Genomic DNA, 13046 nt, shown 5'->3' with positions numbered 1-13046 from the left:
GTACAGGATAGTTTATGCTGTGTGCTAAGCCAATGGTAGCTTAGTTCCAGCTCAGTGAGTATGCTTTACGTGCTAAAAATGCAGTTGTAGCCCCACCACTGGGAAATTATAGACGTTCAGGCAACTTTCTTTTTTTTTTTTTTTTTTTTTTGGATCTTTTTTTCGGAGCTGGGAACCGAACCCAGGGCCTTGCGCTTCCTAGGTAAGCGCTTTACCACTGAGCTAAATCCCCAGCCCCCTCAGGCAACTTTCTTAGCCCTAGACGTCTGTTTCCACATTTTGCAGAGAAGGCATGGTGCGTTTCTCACAGAGATGATGGGACAGTATTTTTAGAAATGAGGCCAGAAACCTGGGCTACACTAGGCACACAATAGATATCAGGCTCACAGAGAAAGAAAGGTGAGTCCAGGATGTTGCTTGAATGGAATAAGAGGCTGTCCAACTTTGTGTCCTATGTCCTAGGAAGTCCTTTTACCTCTCCACCAACCCTTACCCCAGCTCCACACAGGTACACACACACACACACACACACACACACACACACACACACACACACACAGTCATACTCACACTTAAACACACATACAAACACACACACACAGTCACACTCACACTTAAACACACACACACACACACACACTGGTGACTGGAGCAGGTAATCTAGACAGAAGAAAGAGGATGAAGAGATCACCCCGTCTTTGGGATGAAGGAAAGAGTTATAAGACAAGCACCTTTCCTACATAGAGCATGGACACTTAATATAAACAACCCACAAGGCTTGGGACAAGGGTCCCAAAGGACAGAAAGCAACAGAATCTAGACTGTCTGCCTCTGTGTCCCTTGGAAGGGAACAAGATAGCGCCAGATCCCAGGTATAGGGATGTATCTGGGACTGTAGCAGGGGAGAGTTCAGGAGCCAGGAACCTGTTTTACCGAAACCCTCACTGTTGGGACGTTCCTGTTTGTTCCCTCTGTAGTGAGTAGACCTTACTAGGACTACTTCCCTCACAAAATAATTCTTGTGATCAAAAGGAAAACTAATGATTGAAACATCAGGCTGATCCATGAATCCTTCCCTCCTAAGTCACGAGAATGTTGCTCATTTCCACACTGCCTCCTTCCCGCTCCTCTCACAGACAGCGAGTGCCTTTATTTTGCTAGGCCATATTTCTACCACAGGCTGAAACCTACAGCCTGCCCTGAGCTCATTCACTTCAGTTAGCGCCATACCCAGGGGAGAGATTCTCGACTCAAGTACTCTACGTTTCTCTATAAGCAATCTGAAACCCACTGGAGAACGCAATGGCCACAGCCCAAGAAAGTGAGAAAAACGTAAGGGGAATTATTCAGAGCCTGCTCACCAGTCTTGGACTAAGCATTTCTTGCAAGTAGTGTTCTTTTTAAACCTTGAGTTGAAACGGTGGCTGCTGAGAGAAGAGAACTCCAAAAAATAAGACCAGATCCCACGATCGCCTTCAGAAATGGATGAATGCCATTCTCTGGGTGTGGGTTAGTTACGTGGAGAGTGGGCTCTTGACAAGAGACTGAGCACAGCCCTCAGCCCTAAGTTGTCTCTTGTCTTATACACATTCGCTTAGAAGAATGACCTCTCTAGACCTCAGCCCCATGCTTGTAGGCTTCCCTACCTACAGAATCGTGAGCAGAATAAATGCATAAATTAACCTATTTTATTACTTATAGCATTTCTGTGAACCGTCTCCTGTGGGTTTATGTCTTTGAACATTTGGTCCCCGGCTAGTAGCGCTGTTTGGGCTGGGGGTGGTGGGTGGAGACCATTAGGAGGCAGAGCCTCACATTTCACAGCCCAGCCCTCCTTCCTTTCTGCTCTCTGCCTCCTGACCATAGATACAACATGACAGGGTGCCTCATGATCCTGCCATCACATCTGCCCTGCCACAATGGTTTGTAGCCCTTCTTAAACTGTGGGTCAAAATAAATCCTTTCTCCCTTACATTGCTCCTTGTCAAAGTTTGGTCATGGTAAAGTAAAATAAAATAACAGGCTAAGGCACTCATTCCTGACCCAGCCCTTTAGATGGTACCGGTTCTGTCCCAGCATCACCTGACAGCCCTGAATGACTGCTGTATCTAAGTCGTTTGCAGTTCCTTCTCTCCATCCCAGGCCTTGTGACAGAAGTACAAACCTGGAAGAGAAAGGGTGTTAACCTCCACAGATTAAAAACCCTTGAGCACTGGGAGATGGGGGTTGATGACAATGTCCCTTCTTTCATGTCTAAAGGGACAAATTTGAGGTACAGTGTATACAGCTTCCTCAGAGTCCATGCAACAGCCCCCCCTCCCCTCCAGCTCAAAATGCCGTAGTCTTGGATTGCCTTTTATTCCTTCTGTCTTAAAATTATCTCCCAAAATGGGCTGCCAGTCAACAGGCCTTCATCCAAAGCTTTGCAAAGATACAACTTCCTGGTGATTTGGGTAGCAGAGACCAGCACACGTGGGACTCACTCCCACAGATAATGTCTGTGCTTCCATAAGCAGCATGAAGCCACATCCACTGTTACAAGGACTTTGAAAGGGGATCATAGCTGGCATGCTTTGTAGCTAGACAAGCACAAAGTCACCTACCTCAGAGATGGAGGGACTGGCAAGATGGTGAGATTTAAGTGAATCTAAAGAGCTAACGGCGTACCTCCGGGCCATCTCCTCCATCTAACCAAGCCTCAGGTCACTGGCTAAGATACGTGAGACCTGTCTTAAAGATGTTCACCGAGAGTTCTGTCCAGACCATGACTCACAGTCATTGAGGGTACTGTGGGGCTATCACGAGGGCCTGGGATAACTTATTTGAGCACCATACCTTGCCAACAGGATTAAATGGCTCTGTGCTTCCATTGGTTCACTAATATGCAAAGATCCTATGGAAACTAATGAAATGGAAATTCATTCTGAAATCCTTCCTATATTTTTAAAATAGCCTCTGGCCCTCACGTGCCCTCTGTCAGTGAAGACAACACACCTCGGCCACTTGCAAATCAGGTTCGTGTCACAAAGAGAGGCTGCGTTCTCAGAGCATGCGGACCACCGTGTGGAGTCACAGCCAATAAAAGAAAACTTGATTAGTAACAGATTCTAGGCCTCAAGCACCTGCATACGATCTCTCACACACAAGGACGTGATCTCACACACCTGTCCTGGCAGCTTAATTAATTAATTGACTGACTTTTTACCAATTTTATAACAATCGTCCTATTTATTTGGTCCCATTTTCAAAGGGGAAAAAAAAAACCAGATCTTCAACGTTTATGAAACTTGCCCGAGGCTAGAGACAAGGGATTTAGCCAAGTCCAGGACTGCGACCTGTGAGACCTTGCTGCCACATAATTCTGTTGACATGCTGGGGACATGTTATGCCATGGACTCTGTGTGAAACACCACCACTACTCAATCCCGGTCTGTGACTTTTTTTTCACCCTACCAATCTCACTCCATCATCTGCTCGCTTTAAGCAGGTTTAAGTAAGGTAGAGCAGAATCTGACTTCTCCGGCCAGTGATTTCTGAGGACCTCTTGCTCTTTATCAGACCCACTCTCTGGCCTTCAGCTCATCTACAAAAGGAGGTTCGAGCGGAGACAAGCTCCATTCGCCGCGTCCCCACGGCTGTGCCAGTCTACTCCGTGTACCAGAGAAGGCATCTTGGGCATCCTAGAGGAACCAGAGAGCAGGAGTAGAATGCCACTGCCTCCAGCTATGCTTTCTAAAAGTGCCAAGGGACTGCACGTGAGAAATGCATGGTCACGTTTTCTGAGTGTGTCCCTTTGTCCCAAAGTCAGAGAGAGCTGTTTGCCGTGCCTCCACTTACCCTCCTCTGCTTGCATAAGCACAGAAGCCCCCAAGCAAACCCTCCATTGAAATGCCAGCCTTGCGTACCCCATCCCCACCCCCACAGCCCCAGGCAGTCATCAACCTTGTCACTTGTCAGAATGACTGTAGTGACACAGCGAAGCTGGACCCAATCAACCCTGGCTGATTTGCATGTGTAATTCAGTAAGTATATCTATCTGTCACAATGCAGCGGGCCATTCCCTGACAGGGTCTGCCATGATGAATGGCCGCTAAGGGGCAGAACGAGGAGAAGTAAGGTTCCCAGGTCCATCAACACAGAGGACTGAATGTCAGTGCCGAAGCAGTTACAGGACAGCTCCCCAGGGAAAGTTTCCAGTCAAGCTAGCAATGTCACAGTCACAATGAAAACTCTGGACCACAGTACCTGCGTCCGGCCCGCATCTAGGTTGTCTTTTCCTGCATCTAAAGAATGCTAAGTCACAAAGCATACCTGTTAATTATCGCTTATCTAAAAGTATTGAACCTCAAAGAAGTGGAGCGCCACCTGCCCTGTGACCTAGTAATTCAATTAGCCTAGGACTCTGTCCTAATATATGCAAAGATTTGGTTCATACTGTTCATTATGGATGACAGGATTATAATAATAAGAATAAATGAAGTTTGGCACTGTCATATATGTCCCATGGATAATAACTAATATATAATATAAAATATAATGTATGGTATATAATAATCTATAAAATCTTCACAGTGATCTTGTTATAAAATATGAGTATTATTAATAAGGGTAAATATCAATATTTTTATTGGCATCAACTTATAATTGTAGAAAATTAAACCTCTGACAGTCAAATATTTAGAGGCCACCTACAGAAACTGCAAGAACCCAGACCCCTGCTTTGTCTTTCAGCTTTCCAGAGTGTTCTGTAGGCCCCTCCGTTTACAACAGAAATGACAGGAGACCCCTAATCTAACCGTATTCTTGTACCCGCAGGCAGAATGGAGCATGTCCTGATTCCCCCGTGTTTACGGGAGTGCAGTTGTTGAAGCAGGACTCGCTCTGGAAAGCCATCACTGCGTGAAGTCTCTGATCTCAGAAAATGGCATGAGAAGAACAAAAGGTGACTTAACGGAAGCCTCTGGATGCGTTTGACCACGCACGTTGTTTTAACCCTCGGATGGTTTTAAAATGGGGTCTATTTACAAGGAAAGAAAGAAAAACTTAAAGAAGTAATTTGCCCAATACTGTGAGCTAAGCCATGTCCCCCAAATTCATACATTGAAGGCCAGCGTGACAGTATTTTCAGTATCAGGGAATGAAGTTAAGTAAGATCATACGAGCAGGACCCTATCCAACCTGACTCTCACAGGAAGTTACGCGCATAGCCCCTTCCTCCCCTTGTCCCTCCTTCCTTCTCTTCTTAACCAACTGACTCCTCAGCCTGGAACTCTAGCATCTGTAATGCAGGGAAATAAGCTTGTGTCATTCAATGCACACAGTCTATGGCATTTTTTTACAGCAGCTTGAGCAGGCAAGTCACGTGGCCATCGAACAGCAGAGCAGAATCTAATCCCAGACTTCCTTTCTGCTTCTGGCTGAGTGTAGCTGGCACTGATGATTCCCTGCATCATCTCCCCTTTCCTTCCTCTCCCCCAAGAATACTGGTTGAATTCTAACAGCCTGCTGGTCCTGCTCTCATCAGAGACTCACTGAACTTGCTCTATGTTTCCATTTGAACAATGGGACGGAAGGGCAGATCTACCAGAGGATGTCTTTCCTTACAAAGAGAAATACGTGGGAAGAAATGGCCTCTGTTCTACCATTAGGCGTGAGCACGCCTGCTCTTGAGAGCTGGGATGTTTCGAGAGCTTGAGAGCAACCTTGAGGAGACGATGCTAAGGACCACAGAGTGGCAATAGACCACACGGATTCTCTCGCGCCTCTTACAGATGAGCTAACGTGCTCTTGCCATTCACGCTACTGTGATACTGTTTTCTGGTACTTGCTGTAATAGACATGCCAATTGTAGGAAGCCTCCAAATACAGCTACCCACAGGCGTCAGAGGGGAGAAGTCTGGCAGGACTGGGACCTGAAAACCACTAGACGATGATGTCGCCCTCGCTAATAGACAGGTGTCTTCCTAGTGCCAGATTGACTTACACCGATAGGAAAACGCAGCTTGGGTGCCTCTTACCAAATGTTTCTCCTCTGTCTGCCCAGTGAGCTGATGACACTTCTACTCCTGAACTTTTTAACTTTTCCGGGGAAGGACTATGTGGACAGAGCCCCAGTTGGAACACGAGCTGAGTAAGACTCGGCCTTTCTATCCTGTTAACTAGCGACTAGTAATTCTCACTATGGACGTCCAGATTCTCAAAGGCAGCTCCCTCACCTGAGGTCTCTAGTAAACTTGGCAACTCCCAGAAGACACGGGTTTTATGTTTACTTCTGACGTAATGTTGGCTTCTTACAAGCATACTACAGATTTCATTGAATGAATGAATGAATGGATGGATTGAAGGTTGGATTAATTAGTTAATTAATTAATTAGAACATCTAATAAGTGTCAAACAGGGATATAGACACACATATGTGTGTGTATATATACATATATATGTATATATATATATATATACATTATATATATATATACATCTCATGCAAGAAATCAAGAAGAGAAAATGTAAGGGGGAAAATTTTTTTGAAAACACTTCATTCAATGAATTGTGACGAACAGTAGGAAATTATACATCTGGGGTGACAAATATGTCGGTGGCCTTCATCAGCGAACACCATCACACATTGTGCTCATGTATCAAAACACGGTAGCCCATAAGCCTGCACATTACTAGAAGAAAAGGTACAATTGCTAGAAGGAGGTGGCTCAGGGGATCAAACACTTGCTGTGCAAGCATAGGAACTAGATCCGGGATTCCCAGCACCCAGGAGACACTGAATGTAGTTTATTGTAGTCCCAACACTCCCACAGTGAACAGGAGGTAGAGATGAGAGAATCCTCAGAAGCTTGCCTGGCATGCGTAGCAGTAAACAAGAAACTCTGTCTCAAACAAGGTGGAAGATGGGAACTGACCCAGAGTTATTCATTCCTACACACACACACACACACTCACACACACACACACACACTCACATACACACACTCACACACACACGCACACTCACACACACACGCACACTCTCACACACTCACTCGCACACTCTCACACACTCACTCACACACTCACACACTCACACACACTCACACACACTCACACTCACACACGCACACACACACTCACACGCACACACAACACACTCACTCACACACTCACACTCACTCACACACTCACACTCACACACACTCACACACGCACACACACGAGCATACACAAACACACACACACACACAACTCTATCTTCCTCCTGCATGCCCAGCACACACACACACACACACACACACACACACACACCCCACAGGCACACACACGAGCATACACAAACACATGCATTGTGCACATGTAGACACAGCTTTTAAAGTTAAAAAAGTTAATAAATGTTTAGGAAGAAAATGGTTCCACGTAGAACTATTAAAATAAAGAAATAAAAATATATGAATAAAACAGAATTAGTACCAACGTCTTCTAGACAATATCATATGAGCTATTAAATGACATTCAAGACTCGGCATACTGTTGGGAGAAAATTAAGTCAGTTGACTACCCATAGAAAGTTAGCTTTCTTCCCATAATGGTATGCTTGAGGTAATATATTGAGACATAAGAGTTATTTTTGACACACAGTTCTGAAGCTTCAGCGAGATCAAACGAGACCATCTTGTCAGGAAAATGGTGGAAGTTCTGAGTGGCAAAGGTGAGAAGAAAAAAAGAGCAGAGAAATAGACTGAGACCCTGGAGGGGCACACCCCCAAAGGCCCCAGGATACCCTAAAAGGTTCTAAGCATCTCTGACTTGTACAACTGTGGAGATGAAACCACTGTACACAGAGACCTTTGCCCAACACATACCACTTACTTTGTGCCAAATACAACAGAATTCTTGTGTTTAACTCTCCAGTAATTGAGACGGGTGCTGTCCGCTTGTATTTGAGCTCCCACAGGAAGCAGGGCTAAAAGATGTTAAGACACAGGTTCAAAGTCACACAGCCACTAAGTAGCAGAGCCAAGACTTACAACTTCCAGTCACTGGTTCACATTCTTTGTTCCCAGCATTTGGTGTATGCTCTTGCCATTTCCAAAGGAGAGTAAGAGATGGGCCTTTCCATCAAAACCCTAATGCAAATCTTATTTACTATTCTAAGCTCCGGCCTTATGGAAACCCATATATGTCTGGGTACTGAGATCAATAGATCTGACACGATTTAAAAACAGAGATGATTCTCAACCTACCATATACCTCTCACCTCTCTCTGGGCATCCTAGAGAAAGACCCACACACTCTGCACCCTAGCCTGTACTTGTTACTCTTTCTTTACGAGGCATGGCGGCTGTGCCTGTAGACACCACAGACACTGGGTGCTGAGGCAGTCCATAGGATTTCACGAGGCTTCGACCTGAAGGTGCCTTTCCTTGGAACATAATTCCTGGAATCTTAGTCCTTTCTTTATCTCCTGTATAAATGCCCTGGTACCTCAGGGTCTGAGCCTTTCCCAGCTGACAGCTTTTGTGGCTAAAGATCCTTTCCACCAGCTTCTCAGATACCGGTTGCCAGGTAAACACACAGCTTAAACAATGGTATGTTATCAGCAGACAGGCGTTGAATTAGCCCAGGGAGCCACAGGTCTGGACTGGCAGCTGGAGATAGTCAGGGATGGGAGATTTGAGAAGCTCTGCAGACTGCTGGGGTCCCGTTAAGAGTGGATTAGTGGGGTCTGCATTCGGCTGACAGGAACCATAGCAGCGGTAATAGATTTCAACCTGCAATTTTGCAGACCCGATGCCTTTTTAATGATGGTCAGCTGTCTGCACGGTGAGACAAAATCTGCCCCTCATGTGGGCATGGAAGTCTCACCATCTTAAAGCGAGCGTTTCTGCGTGTCACCCATAAGTAATCCACAAAGTTCCCTTCCACAAAAGTTCCCTCTGCAATTAACCTTAAAAAAAAAAAACTTAGAAGATGTCATTTCTCAAAAACATCCAGATTCTCCCCCAGAGGACCACAGAAGGGATCTTGGGAATCTCTCTCTTAAGATCACTCTAGTTGACTTGCATGAGTTTAGGATATGAGTTATTAAGATATGTATTCCTAGGTTAACTTGGGCTTTAAAAGTGCAAAGTCTTTGCAAATGATGGATCCTGCATGGGATATCCCCCACCTCGTCGGTTTTGTTTTTTTGTTTTTTTGTTTTTTGTTTTTGTTTTTGTTTTTTTTTTTTTGAAGATCCTCTGCTTAAGATGAGCAGCACGAGGACCTCACGTTACCCGGAAGTTGTGCGGAGGCTCCCCACGGGCCGCCGCAGCTCATCGGAATCCAACCTGTCAACAGCACATGGCCCGGCTGACTTATGAAGCGCGTCACACGAGATTGTTTGGTATTCTGAAGAGGCAGTGGTGTATGTTGGGGGCCAAGGCGTGCAAGACACGTTGGGGTCTGCCAGACTTTCATTCCCTCCAGATCGCCCCCTGCCTCCCAGCAGGAGCCGACCCGGGCTTGGAAAAGGTTAACTAGCACAAACAGCCATCATTTGTGGCGAGTGGGAAAACCCCATGTGCTACCCCAGCTTCCCTTTATGAGACATGCGGGGTGGGTCTGCTCTGTTGTTCCGTGGTTGGCACTGGGTAAATGCCCAGCGTGCTTCTGCTTGAGGGACTGGAAGGGCCTGTCTCCAGGACAGAGCCTAGGAGGAAGAAAAGAAGCCCACCCCATGCCATCAGTACCCTCCGTGTCTACAACCCCGGGGGAAGCGGAGGGTGAAGGACGGAGGGACAAAAGTTGGGGACAGAATGACTCCAGAGGACTGAATACAGGCGTTCACCTAGACCTAATCGGTTCAAATGCTCTGTTTCAAACCCCATCTGCTTATCTCAAGCGAAGTTTGGGGACCGGCTCCTGTCCTATTGTGAGTCCATCATTTTGCAAATCTATTCCTGTCTGAGTTCTCATTATAACAGATGTCAGCGGAGGAATCCGAGCTGTCAGGGAGCCGCCAGCCATGAAAAAGAGTAGCAGAGGCAACAGGCCAGGCAAACAAAACAAGTCGCCCCCACTGCAAGCGTAAACAGCAATGTTTGTCACAATATTTTCCCACATCGCCCGACAATTCCAACGGATGGTTGTTTTGAAAAGAAAGGGAGAAAAAAAAGTCGCGGTACCAATAATAAAGAAGTAGGAACAAGCCGTCGGATTCATCTTCGGTGGTGAGCGCTCTGTGTGCTGCCTAGGCCTAAAAACCAATTTCTGAAACAGCAATTAGTATATTCCAGTCTTATAGGGGAGCTTCTTGATCATATTAAGAATCATGCTGCAGTTAGATTTTAGGCCAGGCTGCAATGAAATTTGCTCAAGAGTTCTGGGCTTTGTTTGTTTGGTTGTGTCTCTTCTGCAGCCCCCAGGTCTCCTTTTTCTTTTACCAGCCCTGTGGCATCCTGGATGGTCATCAACTTGAGTCAACATCTTGCCTAATGCAAGGAGACTTAGCTGGTGCAATAGCTTGCCAGCCTTGCCCTCTTGCTGAGGGTCAGGATGGCCTGCGAGGCGGGAGGCAGTCAAGGGCTGTTACGATGGAGGGAAGCTGGCTAAACCAGGCTTTCTTGTCAGCAGAAAGCAAAGAGCTATGTTTGGGGAACTGGACATACTGAGATGCCTGGATTGTCCCCCAACTCCCAAACTCACTGCTTTGGGTGAGTCCTTTCCACCGTGTTACGTGAGGAATAGAAAGCAGGAAGATAGGAAGCCTTGGCGTCCATCAAAATGCACTCATTTCTAGAATCCTCCACCCTCTGGGGGGCCATTGACTGTATGCCCTAGTCTCAGAATCACTGGAGTCTAGAAGCCATCTCTGCCCTTCCCACCCAGAAGTCAAGGCCACCCTTAGGTTTTATTCAAGAACAAAACCCTCCCTGGGCCTGCACATAGAGCTTCTGAGAGTCACCCAGGCTATTGGAGTTCTTGTTGAAAAGCAGAAGAAAAGAAAATCACTGAGCAGGTCCACTGGCTCTTTAGAGATTTTTAATTGACCCTAAACTTTAAAAGTGGGTTGTAACTTGGAGGTGGGAGGTTTGACAAGCGTACATGAGGCCCTGGTTTCAACAGCTAGTACCACGAACGAAATCTGTTTAATAAATAAATGCATTAAAATCTCTATGTCTAGCTTAGACTGCGATGTGTCCTAGGGGGGGCTTCTATTTTCTAAGATTTAAAGGTTAAGGCAGACCATAGACAGTTCACAGCGTGACAGCCTGCCTAAACCCCACATCATCAGACACCCCTTGAGTCATCCTACCCTGCTCTGTAAAAACAACTCACTTCCCATCCCAAGACAGCCGGGCAAACGCTGTTACCCTCACCCTCATTCTACGGCTGAAGGAATTGAGACCATGAGAGAGCTGAGACCAAATCTGTGTCTTCCTACCTGCCTCTCAGTGCCTTTCCCTGCACCTCATATATGAAAAGTTCCATCAGCTTCAAAGTTCCTGTGGCAGAGAACCATGACATCACAAACGAAGAGTATACATCAAAGCTTATAAATGCTTGTAGGTATAAAACGGAAAGAAAGCCAAAAGATAGAGGAAGGTAAGTAATATCACCCAAATTCGTTTTGTGAGTGGGTTTCTTTTTGTACCTTGCTTTAAAAATACATACAAAATATTAACCACGACTGTTGTAGGACGGTGAAAATGTTGCCTCTCCTCAATTTAACTTGTACTCCGAACATTTTATACAACACGCAAGTGAAAACAGTAGTATGTCTTACAGAATAAAACCAATGCATTTGTGCGGTGGTACACGCCACAGATAACGTTCTAAATTAGATACAATAAAGAAGGAGGCTGGGCCTGATGGTGCAACATGCCTAGCACATGACAGGCTGAGGCAGGAGGATCAGAAGTTCAAAGCCATCTTCTATGTAATATTAGCTTTGTCATCTTGACATAACCTAGAATCGCCAGGAAGAGAGTCTTGTGAAGGATTATCTATACTGGGCTAGCCTGTAAGTTGTCTGTTGGAGTTAATTGGTATGGAAAGACCCAGCCCACTGTGGGTGACACTATTCCTTAGGCAGGGCATCATAAATCATTTAAGAGAGGAGAAAAATCAGAAAAGCTTTTGACTGGGTATGTGATGTGAGCTGTTCAAACCTCCTACTCCCACAGTGATGAACTATGACCTGGAACTATAAGCTGAAATAAGCCCGTTTCTCCCTAAGCTCTTCTTTGTCAGAGCATTTTATCACATCAACAAAAATGCAACTGGAACCTACACAAGGAGCCTGAGGCCAGCCTAGACCACGACCAATAAAGTCCATGTAATGAGAAAGGAAAATAGCTCTATGTTTAAGAATTATTTTATTCTATTTATTTTATGGGTATGAGTGTTGCCTAGCATAAGTGTGTCTGTGCAACTCGTGTCTGTCTGGTGCCATCAGAGGCCATAAGAGGACATCAGATTCCCTGAACTAGAGTTACAGGCAATTGTTAGCTGCCATGTAGATGCTGGGAACTGAACCCAGACCCTCTGTAAGAACATCAAGCACTCTTAATTGCTAAGCCCTCTTTTCCAAGCCCACCCCGTTCTATCTTTAATCATTCAGCTACGATTGATATGATCCTGTAGACCAGTTTTGACTCTCTGATCTATGCTCTCAGGGGAGCGGGGAGGAGGACATTTTCACCTGTCATTTGAGGGATACATTTGTTAAAATTTTCATGATGCATTTGACATACTCTGTGAAAGAATAAAGAAACACGTAGATGAGACACTGAAGTATTAGTGTCTGGCTTGCTAGACTCCTCTAGCACGGGGGGTAATGAAGACACGAGTCTTCAAAATGGTCGTATCTAGCCACTCCTGCCCACAGCAAGGTGAAGCACAGCTCACATGACAACAGGAGACTGTGTTCCTACCGATGCGACGGATGCCAGTTACCTGTCACGGGAAGTTCAGCATTCAGTGGGCCCCTGGTGGACCGTGGCTCCTGCCCAGCAGACTTGACTGGCAGAGTGAACTCCTAGAAAGTTCTTGGCTTTGTGTCATAATACTGATGATGT

At 45.8% G+C, this 13046-nt stretch overlaps 1 protein-coding gene across 6 annotated transcripts in view; it reads right to left on the bottom strand.

The window, feature by feature from the left end:
* Window positions 1–13046, bottom strand: part of C7h12orf42 (similar to human chromosome 12 open reading frame 42) — a 189532-nt gene extending 176486 nt beyond the window's left edge. For 2 of the 6 annotated variants that reach the window (NM_001439940.1, NM_001439943.1), the window contains exon 1: window positions 12925–13000. The gene's annotated coding sequence lies outside the window, so the exon portion shown is untranslated. Of the gene's footprint in view, window positions 1–12924 lie in introns of all 6 variants that reach the window. The other 4 variants (XM_087558989.1, XM_087558991.1, XM_087558992.1 and 1 more) reach the window with 4 other exon arrangements.

The sequence above is a fragment of the Rattus norvegicus genome, chromosome 7 (assembly GCF_021556685.1).
Source record: "Rattus norvegicus strain SHRSP/BbbUtx chromosome 7, alternate assembly SHRSP_T2T, whole genome shotgun sequence".
Classification (NCBI taxonomy): domain Eukaryota; kingdom Metazoa; phylum Chordata; class Mammalia; order Rodentia; family Muridae; genus Rattus; species Rattus norvegicus.
The sequence above is the reverse complement of the archived record's forward strand: the minus strand, read 5'-3'. Positions and strand labels throughout refer to the sequence as shown.